Consider the following 17,175-nt stretch of genomic DNA (forward strand, 5'->3'; position numbering starts at 1 on the left):
ACCCTAACAACCAGTTTCTTTAAATGGCCAAAAACTTTGCCCAATCTGTGTAGGCAAATTATAGGAATGATCTTGGAAACTGTATTTATAAACCAGATATCTCACATTCAAGGGTGCCGCTGTTGATCACCATCCTACTCCACTATTAAAAGGCATGTTTACATTATCTTCCGTTCTCCTCTGCCCACACATGATGGCCAGAAAGACAAACAGCAAAGTGTAACAATAAGATTTCTATGTGGCAGTGCTACACAGCATAATAATATTATTATTATTATTATTAAGTACAGTCATACGATGGCTTAGCTCTAATTGGTACTGGCCATTTGGGCGTATGTGAGATTGGCCATTTGCACAGGTCATTGCAACTGTGGCTTTGTGGTTCTGATATGTGTCACCAGGATGTATACTTTAACTGTCGGGGTAGCACAAACTGATCTTACTGTATCTGGGGCTGCACACCAGGGGCCTCATTTATAAACGGTAAAAAATGTTGCGTACGCTCACATTGTGATGTAAAAAACTAAACTTGGCATAAAGCCACACACATTTTCATGCCAGGTCAATCCCTTGCGTATGCAAGTTTTCTGCTCGGTTTTGCAAACTTTGCAGCACTCAGCATCAAAGCAGTGCTGCTGTTCCTGTGTGGTTTCCCTTTATTTTTTAGATTCACATCCCTGACGTGGCTTTATCAAATACACTGAAGTTAACCGCATATCGTTTATTAGTTTAAGGCATCTGATTGTAATCAACCCGTAACCATATAATGGTGCACAGAATGGCCAAACTATTCCAAACTCTATATTGTAGCTGCTTTAGCGTTGTCACAGTCAGTGCACCACTCAAGAGTATTTAACTATATTACATTATACAGTTATATTTTAAACTTCATTTAAATAATGTATATTGTTAATGATCAAATATGCGAGGATTCGGTGGCGCAGTGTCAGCGAACAGCTCGTGCCTCGTTCGGGGATTGTTCCTGCCTCACACTGTATGCTTGTTGGGGTTGGCGTGACCCTGGATGGATAGATGGATGGAATAATTAAACATGTACAGTAATCCCTCGCTATATCGCTCCGCCTTTCGCGGCTTCACTCCATCGCGGATTTTATATGTAAGCATATTTAAATATATATCACGGATTTTTCGCTGCTTCGCGGGTTTCTGCGGACAATGGGTCTTTTAATTTCTGGTACATGCTTCCTCAGTTGGTTTGCCCAGTTGATTTCATACAAGGGACGCTATTGGCAGATGGCTGAGAAGCTACCCAGCTTACTATTCTCTTTCTCTTGCGCTGACTTTCTCTGATCCTGACGTAGGGGGATTGAGCAGGGGGGCTGTTCGCACACCTAGACGATACGGAACGCTCGTCAAAAAATGCTGAAAGATTATCTTCACGTTGCTATCTTTTGTGCAGCTGTGCTTCGCATACTTAAAAGCTCGAAGGGCACGTATTGATTTTTGCTTGAAAAACAAACTCAGTCTCTCTATCTCTCTCTCTCTCTTTGTCTGCTCCTGATGGAGGGGGTGTGAGCTGCCGCCTTCAACAGCTTTGTGCCGCGGTGCTTCACATACTTAAAAGCCAAACATTGATTTGTTTCCTTTTCTCAATCTCTGTGACATGATCTGCTCCTGACACACTCCTTTGAAGAGGAAGATATGTTTGCATTCTTTTAATTGTGAGACAGAACTGTCATCTCTGTCTTGTCATGGAGCACAGTTTAAACTTTTGAAAAAGAGACAAATGTTTGTTTGCAGTGTTTGAATAACGTTCCTGTCTCTCTACAACCTCCTGTGTTTCTGCGCAAATCTGTGACCCAAGCATGACAATATAAAAATAACCATATAAACATATGGTTTCTACTGCGCGGATTTTCTTATTTCGCGGGTGGCTCTGGAACGCAACCCCCGCGATGGAGGAGGGATTACTGTACTACGAAGATATTTCAATGTTCCTTAAAAGTTTTGAAGAATCAGCGTTCAACGCTTAAAGATGGCTTGACATTTATTAAAGATCTGATTGTTTGGCAATTGGTTATTTGGAGAAAGAAAAGGAAGGACAGGAATCAGGGGTTAGTACGTTTGAAAGAGACACTACTGTTGCAATAAATTATTTTATTGAGGGTCGTGCACAGGGCAGCAAGCATCTTGTGGGAGGCTAGAACAATCTCTGGAAGGGGCACCAGCTCGTTGCTACCACTGCGCTGACGTGCCTCAATGTTTTATACATGCTTTAATTTCTATCATCATGAAAATGATATCAAGTATACATCTTAGTATTTAAATTGTTCAGAGAGCTGTAACATCATGAATGTAATGTATTCTGTGTCCTGTCAGAGTAAGAGAAAGCCTGTTTAAGAAGCATGTACTGATTCACACACGTAAAAGTACATAGAATACGAAGCATTTAACATGCTACTTTAGTTACGATGGGATTTGAGAAACTATTAAATGATTTAAAGATGAAGTTTATTACGTTCTACTTTAATAACAAAATAAACTATGTGATTAAAGTTGAAATTTCAACCTTTTTTTTCACATTATGTCCCACTTTTTTCTACTTTTCTCTGTACCCTAATACGCTTCCATATGACATTCAGACGGAGGGCTATGACTCGCCTTTTCACTGCGACTTTGATATCTGACCACTTCCTATTTATTTTGGGCACTGTGCAAGTTTCTGAACTTGAACTTTCGAGTTTCTCTGCCACTCTGTCTCTCGATCAACTTCTTTTTGTTGTTTATATCACTGTTTAAACCAACAAATAGTACGTTTTTCCTTGCTTCTACTTGATGTTCGCTGAAATTCTTTTTTCCCGAACTTTTGCCATTGTCTTTTCACAGAATGGAAAACATAAGGGGCTATTTATATTGATTTGCATATTCAAAGAGGCATAATTCTGGGAGGAGTCAGGGTGGAGCGACAGGTGTGTGCACGAGAATTACATTTCACGCTGAGCAGGATTTACGGAAAGAATGTGGAAGCTGGCATACACACAGATTTATACATCTGGATTTTTTGTGCATACACACATTTCCGCTTTTGCCCGTACGCCATATTTTAGTGTGAATTCTACACACAGCATTATGCATGAGGCCCCAGGTCTGTGTTTCTCAAGTACTGGATTGTGTTGCCAGTTGGTTATGAGTTTCCGGTACAGGACTGGTTTGCGAGTGGGTTGCCTAAATGATTGGCAGCGATACATTTCTACATTTCTAAATAAGCTTGTTTCACACCAAGGGGGACACCTAATCGTGCACATTACACCAAGAGTCATTTGCAGTTGCTGCTGGTTGGTTGTCAGTTAATTTAATAAGGCAAAATATTTTGAAAAATATTGGTGTAAGGAAGGCAGTGCAGGCTGAATGCATACGAATTAGCCACATGAAATAGTGCAGATCATAACAAACCTTTAAGGGGCCTTCAGGAGTTAAAAAAAATTACAAAAGAAATATATGCTGTGACTGGTTTTGTCAATTTTTAGAACATTATTACTTTATTGTTTTCCTATGGCCATTGGCCCTAAGTACATCACCTCAACTTGGTCGGCCATAAACCGGCACATGACTCAATTAATATTTCCAGTATGATCCTGAGTGCTTGTCACGGCAAGGGCACCACCAAGATGACATACTGCAGAGGTAAGTCCCACAACAGACATCAAATGACAGAGAAAGAGACACACACTGGGTAGATACAGCACTTGACAGGACAGTGAAGGAAAACAGGGTTCATTAGTTAGTATCAGACCCTTTTATGTATAGTTCCCTGGAAAAGCAACCGGAAGGGCCATTAGCATAAAAGAGTGAAATACAACCTGAAAGAAAGATTTGAATCCCCTATATCAAGGATAGAAGCCACATAAATAAGCAGATGCCAGGGTACCTGGCTCTCTGCACTTTAAAACTATCACACATGGCTGGCAAGAGGTTGGAAAATGCAAAAGACAAGAAAGTTCCAGATCAGGAATAGTGGGACCATGTTCTCCTTTAAAAGATGAGAACAGACAAGAGGTTAGTTAATTAGTTAATTCACCTCATCAGGTAGAATAATAATGTTCTGTATTGCCCCTTTCAAAGACAAGCAGGGGGAAAAGTGCCTGAGAGAAATATGGCAGCATAGTGTTAATCCAGAAAAATAGGGGCCTTCTTTGACCCTGGAGGTTATTCCTTTTCAGAACTTGAAAATTTAAACTTCACATCTTAAAAACTAAGACAGCACTCCATGCCAACAAGAGGTACATTTTGTGCTATCAATATTTTTTTTTACTTTGCTATTGTTTACTGTGAGTACTTTTGTACTGATTCTAGACATGTATTATTTTTATTTTCATTTAACCTCAATCATTTCAAATTAGAAGACACGTGTTTTTCTGCAATGGTCTCAATACAGGTGTAAAGTAAGTAAGACCATGATAGTACTGGAGGTAATGTTATGATTTTTCCTTGCCTGGTGCAGTTGACTAGACTGGAAATATCTGAAATGTTTATCTTTGTCAGATGCAGTTTCCTTGCACCTGCAACTATTCACAAACCATTTGTCCTGTTCAGATAAATTGTACTGAATCTCGTCATTTCAGACAATCCAGTTCAGCTAAAAACTATATATAAAATACCATAAACCAGTAACAATCCTTTTTATTAAATGTTAACTTCATCTGGCATTGTTGTAGAGCTTCTTGCACTGAAAAAAATGTCAGATTACCTAATCCTCTAAAGAGCTGAAAAATATTGTTGCACATCTGTATAACTTAATAAGCCCAGAGCACACAGCTGAGGCCCTCACTGTTTAGCCCACTTTTCATTTCATCCCTCTAAGGCTTTGAGCATGCCACTAGAAAATCTCTGAAAAATAACAACTTTACAAAAAATACAACATGAAGCTCAATTTAGTGCTACAAGGTTTTAGGAAACCACGGAGCATTTGTATTTATAGAAAACTAAAAATAAAATAGATAACAAAGCGAACTTTAAGAAGGTTATACAAAAATAAGAAAAAGCTTAATGTATATAGTAGAAATAATGCCGACTTGCACTTTAATTAGAAAGGATTAAAACATCTGTTTCTGCCTTTCACTTAATTAAGAACTGATCAAGTGCAGTAAAAGATAATATAAACAGGCATTAAAAGTTCTCCCTTTTGTAATATCACAAGATCAAATTGTATTTTTTAAAAATAGAAAGCTATTATGCAACCTTTAAAAACTGAGTTTAGTGTAATGTATACTCCTGCAATATTCGAGTTTCAAGAGATTGTGCTATTCACGAATGCAAAAAAAGTTTTTGTCAGTTAAATGTGGATATATGTACATGGCATGTATATGTACAAGTTGCGAAGAAACTTAAGTCCCTGTCCGAGCATAAAACTTGTGTAAAGGAAATCAAATTCTCAGCGAGAGTGATTCCCACAGCACATCAACCACAACTGACAGGCTTATCATTCATTCTGAGTAAAAAGACAGGAGCAAGGTGGAAAAGCGAAAGTTCCAGACTAGTTGTCTATTGAACTTCAAATGGCTTAAATGTGCACAACATAAATACTGTAATAACCAATCTCAATGCACGTAGAAAATCTAGGCAATACGGCATAAACACCAATAATTTAATTAAAATTACTACTTTAGATGAACAATGTATTAAAACTATAAAAACAGGTTATAGATTAAACAAAAACTAATACACACAGAGCGGCGCTAATAAAAATAACTTAGTTCCTGTTCCAATTATCAATAACGCACATAGTATTCATCTCTGCCCCTCTGAAACATTAAATATGGCTCTATTAAATGTTAGAGCTTTAACTAACAAGACGTTTTTTTTATCAACGATCTTATTAGTGATAAAAAAATATATTTTATTGCACTAACTGAAACGTGGCTTAACTCAGATGGCGCAGCTGTTTTAATCGAATCTGCGCCTCTGGATTACAGTTTTACTCGTGCAGATCGCCAAGGAAAAAGAGGCGGCAGCTTGGCAAACATTTACTCAAAACGGTTAAAATGTAAAGATGTCAGTTTTGGTAAATTCAAGTCCTTTGCGTATCACGCCGTTGTTATCCATGGAGATTCTAACGTTCTAGTATTATCTGTGTATAGACCTCCAAAATTCAACGCGTCTATTTTTTGAGGAATTCTCTGACTTAACGTCAATTTTAATTACGAACTATGACACACTCTTAATAGTCGGCGACTTTAATTTTCATATAGATAATCAGTGTGACCAAAAAGTAAAAGAATTTATGAACATCCTGGACTCTTTCGATTTGAGACAGCTCGTTAATCAGCCTACACATAAAGCAGGTCATACGTTAGACTTAGTGATTACTAAAGGACTAAAAGTTGACATAAAGCAGGTCATTGATACGGGTCTATCAGACCATTTTCTTCTACTTTTTAATATAGAAATAATGATAGAAAACACTCATGAGAAGCATATTGTTAAAAAAACGCTTCTTTGACTCATCAGCAGCTTTAAAACTTACAAACATTCTAAGTAATCAGTCCATTTATAGTGCCAACTATAATAGAGAGGATAATGTAAATAGTAAGGTGGAAAGATTTAATACTAAAGTGAGAGCTGCTGTTGACATAGTTGCACCTGAAAAGACAGTTAAAAAATTTTCTAGCATTGTTATACCATGGAAGACTCAAAGAGTGTCTGATTTAAAGAAAACATGCCGTAGAGCTGAGCGTAAATGGAGGAAGACTAAACTAACTATCCACTATGAAATATTAAAAGTTAAAATAACAACAATATAACAACACAGTCCGTCTTGAGAGGCGCTGCTATTTCTCTAAGATTATAAATAACAATGCTAGTAATCCCAGAGTCTTATTCTCGACGATTGATCGTCTGTTAAACCCAGGTAACTCAAATGAATGCCTCTTAAGTACTTCCAGTAAAACCTGTGAGGCTATCGCTGTATTTTTCAATGAAAAAATTAATGATATTAGAAATAACATAGTATATCTCCCCAACACTAAGGATCCTCCTAAACCCCAGTATTCTGTCATTAGGATAGATTTATCTGATTTATATTAAATAATTTCTCAAATGAAACCCTCCACCTGCGTCCTTGACCCAATACCAACAAATTTTTTCAAAGAAGTATCGGGTGTGCTAATTGATAATGTTCTTGACATAGTAAATTCGTCATTAGATACGGGGTTCTTCCCAGACTGTCTTAAGACTGCTGTAGTTAAACCCCTACTTAAAAAAAATAATCTCGACCCCTCTGCTCTTGAAAATTTTAGACCCATCTCTAACCTGCCTTTCTTAAGTAAAATTCTAGAGAAGGCAGTCATTATGCAGTTAAATGAGCACCTCGATAAACATGCTATTCTTGATAAATTTCAGTCAGGTTTTAGAACAAATCACAGCACAGAAACTGCACTCGTCAAAGTAGTAAATGACTTGCGGGTAAATGCAGACAGAGATCTGAGTGCCGCATTTGACACCATTGACCATAATATTCTTAGAAATCGCCTTAGTCAATGGGTGAGCCTCTCTGGCAGCATCTTAAATTGGTTTGAATCCTACCTGGCAGGGAGAAAATTCTTTGTTAGTTGTGGTAATTACAACTCAAAGACACATGATATCCTATATGGTGTGTTCCACAAGGCTCTATCCTGGGTCCGCTGCTCTTCTCAGTCTACATGCTTCCATTAGGTCAGATTATCTCAGGGCACAACGTGAGCTACCACAGCTATGCTGATGACACACAGCTGTATTTATCAATTGCACCTGATGACCCCGATTATCTTGATTCACGAACACAATGTCTAACTTGTATATCAGAATGGATGAATAGTAACTTTCTCAAGTTAAATAAAGAGAAAACTAAAATCTTAGTGATTGGCAATAATGGATACAATGAGGCTATTAGAAATAAACTGGATGCATTAGGATTAAAAGTCAAAACGGAGGTAAAAAGCTTAGGGGTAACTGTTGACTGTAATCTAAATTTTAAATCGCATATTAATCAGATCACTAGGACAGCATTTTTTCACTTAAGAAACATAGCAAAAGTTAGACCTCATATTATTGAAAGATGCTGAGAAATTAGTTCACGCGTTTGTTTTCAGTCGACTAGATTACTGTAATGCACTCCTCTCAGGACTACCCAAAAAAGATATAAATCATTTGCAACTAGTGCAGAATGCAGCTGCTAGAATCCTAACCAGGAAAAGAAAATCCGAGCACATCTCTCCAGTTTTGATGTCACTACACTGGTTACCTGTGTCATTCAGGATTGACTTTAAAATTCTGCTTATGGTTTATAAAGCCTTAAATAATCTCGCCCCATCTTATATATCGGAATGTCTGACGTCTTATATTCCAAATCGTAACCTCAGATCCTCAACTGAGTGTCTCCTTAGAATTCCAAGAGCAAAACTTAAAAGAAGTGGTGAGGCGGCCTTCTGCTGTTATGCACCTAAAATCTGGAATAGCCTGCCAGTAGGAATTCGCTAGGTTAATACAGTGGAGCACTTTAAAAAAACTGCTGAAAACACATTACTTTAACATGGCCTTTTCATAACTTTACTGTAATTTAAATCCTGATACTCTGTATATCCAATTCATTATAATAACTATTCATGGTGGCTCTAAAATCTATACTAACCCCTACTCTCTCTTCTGTTTCCTTTTCCGGTGTCCTGTTGGTAGTGGCTTGCACCACCACCATCTACTCAAAGCACCATGATGTTCCAACAATGATGGATGGATTAAAAGCCAGAAGTCTGTATGACCATCAGCATCAAGTGACTCCGTGAGAACCCTAACTACAAAGAGGACTATTTCATTTATGTTAGGTAGAATGCCCAGAGGGGACTGGGTGGTCTCGTGGCCTGGAACCCCTACAGATTTTATTTTTTTCTCCAGCTTTCTGGAGTTTTTTTTTTTTGTTTTTTCTGTCCACCCTGGCCATCGGACCTTACTCCTTTTCTATGTTAACTAATGTTGTCTTATTTTAATTTCTTATTTTGTCTTTTATTTTTCTTTTCTTCATTACGTAAAGCACTTTGAGCTACTTTTTGTATGAAAATGTGCTACATAAATAAATGTTGTTGTTGTTGTTTTATACAGTCTGGAGGAAGATGCAGTAATCTGCAAGTACTGCTACAGCACACCTAATGTAGCCAGCAAAACAGATTTTGTGGCCAGATCACACAGTTTTATAATATGAAGATTGAATAGTATACTCCCAACAGCAAATGACATGTGGCAGGCTGTGACAGTGTGATTCTGAATACATAAAGAAATTGCAAGTTTAGTTAATTTATTGAAAATAGTTGTGTTTTTAAGGAAATCTTTTGTGTGTGTGTTCATTGCACAACAAGAAGTGCTACTACATGTTTTATTTCTATTTATTACTATTTCAATGTATTATTATACAGTAATCCCTCGCTATATCGCGCTTCGACTTTCGCGGCTTCACTCTATTGCGGATTTTATATGTAAGCATATTTAAATATATATCGCGGATTTTTCGCTGGTTCATGGGATTCAGTGGACAATGGGTCTTTTAATTTCTGGTACATGCTTCCTCAGTTAGTTTGCCCAGTTGAATTCATACAAGGGACGCTATTGGCATGGCTGAGAAGCTACCCAACCAGAGCGCGTATTACGTATTATATAAAACTCCTCAAATATATTGTGAGCACGGGGGCTGTTCGCACCCCTAGAGGACACGGCCGCTCCTCAAAAAACGCTGAAAGACTATCTTCACATTACTCCCTTCCTTGCTGGGCTTACTTGTGGCTGCTTTGTCAAGCGATATGCTTCCTGCACGGTGCTTCGCATACTTAAAAGATCAAACAGCACGTATTGATTTTTGATTGTTTGCTTTAATCTATCTCTCTCTCTCTTGCTCTGACATTCTCTGCTCCTGACGGAGGGGGTGTGAGCAGGGGGGCTGTTCGCACCCCTAGACGATACGGACGCTCGTCTAAAAATGCTGAAAGATTACCTTCACATTGCTCCCTTCCTTGCAGCTGCTTTGTCAAGCGACATGCTTCCCGCACGGTGCTTCGCATACTTAAATGCTCGATACGGCACGTATTGATTTTTGATTGTTTGCTTTTCTCTGTCTCTCTCACTCTCTCTGACATTCTCTGCACCTGACGGAGGGGGTGTGAGCAGAGGGGCTGTTCGCACATTGGCCTAGAGGATACGGACGCTCCTCTAAAAAATGCTGAAAGACTACCTTCACATAGCTTTGTCCGGCGGTGCTTCGCATACTTAAACGTCCAAACAGCCCTATTGATTTTTGATTGTTTGCTTTTTTCTCTCTCTCTCTGACATTCTCTGCTCCTGATGCACACTCCTTTGAAGAGGAAGATATGTTTGCATTCTTTTAATTGTGAGACGGAACTGTCATCTCTGTCTTGTCATGGAGCACGTTAAAACTTTTGAAAAAGAGACAAATGTTTGTTTGCAGTGTTTGAATAAAGTTCCAGTCTCTCTACAACCTCCTGTGTTTCTGTGCAAATCTGTGACCCAAGCATGACAATATAAAAATAACCATATAAACATATGGTTTCTACTTCGCGGATTTTCACCTATCGCAGGGGGCTCCGGAACGCAACCCCCACGATCAAGGAGGGATTACTGTATAAATGCTGTATAAAAACATAGTGTATTTCATTTAAAATATCTACAAGTAAACACATTTCTGAAAATGTTATACAAATATGTTCATTTGGTGAAAAGTTCCATTTCATGCACTTTGTGTTTAATTTTAAATGATTTTTTTTTTTTTTTACAATCTAACTAATCAATTTATTGACAAAATAATCACCAGATTAATCAATTATCAAAATAATCATTAGTTGCAACCCTTATAAATTTAGAATACTTTTTTGTATAATGCAGAAACAGACAAGATGTCCATTTGTCATAATTCTTTTTGCAACTGCTGTTGAACCCTTAACTATCTACCTCCACAGACAGACTGAAATTCAGGAGATTATAAAGAAAATATCTAAACAAAAAATATCTGTTCATGACAATATATTCTATATATATTGTATTCTACATATATTCAACATTATTGATTCATTCTTGTGTATTGAATCTATGGGCTCAGAATTAAGAGTTTATGTAAGGCAATGTGTGTTTTCTATTAATTTAAATGAAGTTTTGTATTTTGATACATTCTTTGTCACAGCATGTACTCTTGGGTGCCATAATAATGCTACTATTACTACAACTTTTCCATTGAAAAGTTCTACACATCAGAAAAACTCAGTAATGTTCTTCTGATTGCCTCACAACACTACAAATTTCTAAAAAATATAGGCATTAAAAACTTATAGACAAATTCAAATTCCATTTTTGTGATCTGATGGAAAGAATGAAACAAGATTTTTATCTCATTAGTTTGGAAAGTTAAAATTGCTTAAATATACAGTATATCCTTCTTAACTTCCTATATCCTTTTCAGAATATCCCTAAATGTATTCACAAATATTTCTTTAAAAATGAGATACATTTTTTCTCCTGTTTTTCTGAAAAGAAAAAAGGACACACATAAAAAACACTATTTTGTAAAGACATAACATTAGAAGGGAGTATGAATTTACCTAATATCCAGTTTTACTAGATGGCGAATATATGCACATTAAGACAGAAAGCAGAAAGTAATGAAACTAATTGCTGGACAAACCATAGAGTAAAAATCCTGTTGTAACTTTTCAATATATGCACTGCCCTGTGCTCCAGCACTTACTAGTCATCACACTTCAGTGGTGCGACACTCACTCAAAAAAACAATACAAAAAAGTGTGAACCTAAAGAATTACGTACACATCCAGTACCATATGTTGTGATAAACATTCAATCTGGTCGTGACATCCCAAAGCAAGAAGAATAGAGAAAGGCAGGCTTTTCTGGATACTGCCTCCTCCGGGACGCTAGGTGGCAGCTCCCCTAGACAGCAACGGTTCCCCGGATTCCCTCAGTGCATCCTGGGACATGGAGTTAGTTTCCTCAGCCCCGTTAGGGGCCGTGGGTTCCGCCAGGGGGAGCTCACAAAGAACCTGGGGATTTGCATTACTACTACAACCCGAAAGTACTTCAAAGTCATGAGGATGGAAGCCCGCAGTACTCCTGGGCTATTTGAGGAATGAGGATGTGGCAGTTGACCCGGAGAAGAAACATGGACTATTTAAAGGACTTTGAGAAACCCAGCAAGGAGAGCCGGAGTTGGGAGGTTGGGTGACTAAGCTGCTGGGAGTGGAGGATTGTTTATTGTATTGTGATTATTATTGGAGAATTGTGGAGTGTGCGGTGCTTTGTACACTTTATTGGAAGAAAAATATTAAAAGTCTTCTTGGTGCTTTTTACAAGTGTGTCTTGGACGTCTGTCTGGTTGGTTTAGCGGGGCAACAGCGCCTCTAGCGTCCACAATGTATATACTACCTTTAAAAATTTTGTGAAATAAAATTTTATTGAAAAGTCTGAAATGACAGGTTTCACAACGCCTTGCCACATGTCAGTATATGGTACTGGTATTCATTTCCTTGATTTATACATACCAACACAGGTGCACTGGGGAGGAAGGGGGTTTTATGTTAGTCCTGGTCGCAATACTGAAGAAAAGTACAGAAGGTAAAAATTAACCTCGCTCTATTTTTCATGTCATTATTCTGTAAGAAGATCAAATCATTGTCATATCACATATGTGTAAAATAAGTTTTCATTCAGTGGCACTAAAACCAAAATAAGTCTCTAGTATCTGTCTGTCTGTCTGGAAGCTTACAGTGCTTACTGCCCTAAAATAATGTTAAAATTCTATGAAACAGAACTGTAATGATTATCCCTAATCATTATTCCAGTTTGCAGCAAGTACAACCTAAGCAAGTAAAACCTGAATTTGAATGCCTTCCTAAAAGGCAAGTTGAAAAAAAGCAAAATTAAAAAAAAAAAATGCCAATGCACTAATAATGAAATTGGCATAGCATATGAAACACAAATATGTCAAAGTAAAAATTAAACAATCGAAATAGTAGTTGATTTTGAATGCACTGCTAAGGACTGATTTTAGTGTAATGCCCCTGTGTCCTGACCTGAAAAAGACACACTCCTCAAGTGGTTGAAACCTGTCTGAAGAGGATGGGACTACCTGGAGAAGCCAACATAAAAGCAGTTCTGTGATCGCCTTAACTTTAATCGCACTCATACTCATCTAACCTCTCTATACTGTCTTCTGCTTCAGTGTTATGGCCCAGAAGCACACAGCTCTTACACTCTCGCTCCCCTCTGCTCTTTTGTTCACTTTTCGTAATGTTAAAAAAAAACAAAAATACGTGAAAATGCCGCGTTGAACAAAGCACTGCCTGAGGCATTTGCCTTGTTGCCGGCCCTGGATGTGACATAATTTTTAACGCGTTAAACAGGCCACAATAATTGCAAAAATTAACAGGCTAACTTTCCCAGACCTTATAAAATATGTGTATATGTGTATGTATGTATGTATGTATATCTCTCTATTATGAAAAAAAATCTTGGAAGGGAGACTAGGGAGACGAGACATGATCTTCTCAGAAGACAATTTGACATCCTGTGAGAGACACTTTAACATCACGCAAGACAAGGCAGTGAGACAACATTTAAAACAAGTTCACGGATATTTTTAATTTCTAAAATGAAGCCCACTACTTGTTCCCTAGATCTAGTGCCAACAAAACTAGTAAAAAGTTCAATGGATGTTCTTGCAGCGCCTATTCTAAACATTATCAGTAGTTCATTATTAGCATGGCACAGTACCTGATGCACTAAAAGCGTCAGTCATTAAACCATTACTTAAAAAGTCAGACCTAGACCCACACATACTAAATGATTATAGGCCTATTTCAAATTTACCCTTTCTTTCTAAAATACTAGAAAAAGTAGTCGCCAATCAGCTTCAGTCACACCTTACGCATTACAATTTATTTGATCAATTCCAGTTTGGTTTCCGCATTGGTCATAGTACAGAAACGGCACCAACGCGGGTTGTAAACGACATTCTGATATCTTCTGATGAAGGAAACTCAACTGTAATTATGTTGTTAGACTTAAGTGCAGCATTTGACACCATTGACCATTCTATTTTACAGCACAGGCTAGAAAATGACGTTGGGCTTACAGGCACTGTGCTCGCTTGTTTTAGTTCTTATTTATCAAATCGATTCCAATATGTATAGAAATGTGCTGACAGTACTCCATCATTATACACAGAAATGAGATATGGTGTCCCGCAGGGCTCAGTATTGGGACCTTTACTATTCTCAATTTACATGCTTCTACTGGGATCTATCATTAGGAAACATAATGTTAAATTTTCACTCGTATGCAGATGACACCCAGTTATACCTTTCATTTAGATCTAAAGAAGTTTCTCCTATGTTGTCTTTAATTAGTTGTGTTAGTGAATTAAAGGAGTGGATGGATGAGAACTACTTGTCTTTAAACACTGATAAAACAGAGATGTTAATTGTTGGAGGGAATGACGCTGATCACAACAATATTCTGTCATCATTTAACTCAATTGGAATCACTATTAATTTTACTGAATCAGCCCACAATCTAGGAGTTATCTTTGACTCTAGCATGTCATTTAAAGTGCATATTACAAAGTTGTCCAAATCATGTTTCTTCTATCTTAAATAAACAGGATTCTGAGAAATTAATTCATGCATTTATTTCTAGTAGGATTGACTACTGCAATGCGGTGTTCACTGGATGTTCAAACTGTTCTTTATACAGCCTCCAGTTAATCCAAAATGCGGCTGCAAGAATTATTACAAGAACAAGAAAATGCAAACACATAACTCTAGTTCTTAAATCCTTACACTGGCTCCCGGTTAAGCTTAGGGCAGATTTCAAAATCCTCCTTTTAACATCTAAAGCATTAAATGGCCAAGGTCCGGTTTACTTGTCTGAACTTATCATGACTTTCAAACCTGAGCGCACATTAAGATCTGAAGATGCCGGACTGCTTATGATTCCAAGAATTAATAAAATAACAGTGGGAGGTCGAGCATTTAGTTACAGGGCCCCTACACTGTGGAATGGTCTGCCTGCTACTATAAGAGGTGCCACTTCTGTCTCAGCTTTTAAATCCCGGCTGAAGACTTACTACTTCAGTTTAGCATATCCTGACTAGAGCTGCTGATTAACTGTACAGACTGCATCTCTGTTGTTAGTCACTAGCACTAAAACATAAGTAACATGATAGTTATAATTTGATACTAACCCTCACGTATTCTGTTTCTCTTCTCGGTACTCAAATGTGGCACTTGGTGCCATGGCCCACCTGCCAAGTTGTTTTGTCTGCCTAAGGTAAAGTCATCCCTGATGGAGGATTGCAGGAATCGTGGGAAAGAGGGGTCCTTTCATCGGATTAACACTATTTCAGCTGTGGAATGGCCAAATGGGGGAGGCAGCTTGATGAATGAGGTCTCCAGGACTCTAAACAAATCCAAATCATATTATGTGATATCATCTACTATTAAATTCTACTCCGTACTTCTAAAATTTTTATTTTTATACTGTATTGAGGATTTGTTCTGTTCTGTGTATTGTACTGTATTGTATTGACCCCGTTCTATTTGACACCCACTGCATGCCCAACCTACCTGGAAAGGGGTCTCTCTTTGAACTGCCTTTCCCAAGGTTTCTTCCATTTTTTCCCTACAAGGGTTTTTTGGTGGTTTTTTCTTGTCTTCTTAGAGAGTCAAAGCTGGGGGGCTGTCAAGAGGCAGGGCCTGTTAAAGCCCATTGCTGCACTTCTTGTGTGATTTTGGGCTATACATAAAATAAATTGTATTGTACTGTATTGTATTGTATCTAACCTAGCAGTTGTTGGAATGCTTTTGGCAGACATGCTTCATGTATTCCCAGCTCTTAAAGCAATGACAAGCAACAAGCAGAAGACGCAGCTTGCCAGCAGCAGCAAGCCAGCAGATGATCCAACTGCTACTCTTTAGCATGTGAAAAGCCAAAGTCAAACACCCCCCATATATGTATACACATATACACACACACACATGCACATGCACACACACTGTTCTAAGCATGGGTTCCATTTTAAGGAGACAAAGTGACTTTGTATGCTTTTCCTGTGAACTACTATGTGCCATAAAAGCATCATCAAAAATGCTTTTAAAACAATTTGCAAAAAATAGCTTCAAAGAAGAATTTCTGCAAATAATTGCGTAATGCATGGAATTGAGTCAGTGTAATCAAACTTCGGCTAGAGGGACACTGTTATACTATGTGTTTTTATTAAGTTTAATGTCACTGATCTCTGTGCCCACTGTTATGGACTCATTCATACAGGCAGACCAAGTATGGTACAGAGGGGCACCGCATCATCATTTAGAATTGCCGAGCCAAGCACAGGACTAGAGAGCCAAAGACAAATGGAGAATTGAATAGTCAGCCTAAAGACAGACCAGTATATTTTTGTCTTCTGTCAGCATAAAAAACCTCTTTCCTTGTTGGGAGAATGAGAACTGTATGTAGGCATTGTGCTATTCCTGTATGTTTGAAGGTGGAGTTTGAGTCCTGTCCTGTCCTTGTTTGGATCCGGAGCGAAGAATCTGCACATGGAGCAACCAGTATATAAGGATGGACACCTACGGCCAACACTTTGAAGCTTCCTGGTGGAAGAGTATGTCTTCCGTCCGAGGCCGGGCAGGAGATTATGTCTTCTGTCCGGTTAAAATCCTTTCAGCGTGGCGACGAAAGATGACAGGACTGCGTAGGTCAAGTCTCCCACATGCTTGATATATCTGTCATAGGCTTCCCGTCTGTAATACCATGTGAACCCGTCAGTAAAGAGCTAGATTATCCTTTATGCTTCTCGTGTAATCTTTTAACTGTCTTATTGCATGAGGGGTGGGGATAATACTTTTTTATTTATAATTATTTAAATTCAGGTTAATTAAAACGCAGCAATTCAAAAGAACACATTTCCAGAGAGCTAATGCCTCTTAAGGAAACAGACACCAAGCTACAGTTATTTTCTAGCAATCCCTTGCAAACTTTAAAGGGAGTTGTCTGCAATCAGCTGACACTTACCTTAAAGATGCATCATAGTTCCATTCTTCAGTGTCAGAGGCCATGTTCTGCCTTCTGTCAGTCATATCTGACCTCACTATTAGGACTTCACCCTATTTCATG

General features: G+C 38.1%; 1 protein-coding gene across 1 annotated transcript in view; it reads right to left on the bottom strand.

The window, feature by feature from the left end:
- snx25 (sorting nexin 25) overlaps positions 1-17,175 on the bottom strand; it is a 454,529-nt gene that overhangs the window by 239,082 nt on the left and 198,272 nt on the right. The gene's annotated exons all lie outside the window — the stretch shown is intronic.

The sequence above is a fragment of the Erpetoichthys calabaricus genome, chromosome 5, assembly GCF_900747795.2.
Source record: "Erpetoichthys calabaricus chromosome 5, fErpCal1.3, whole genome shotgun sequence".
NCBI lineage: Eukaryota > Metazoa > Chordata > Cladistia > Polypteriformes > Polypteridae > Erpetoichthys > Erpetoichthys calabaricus.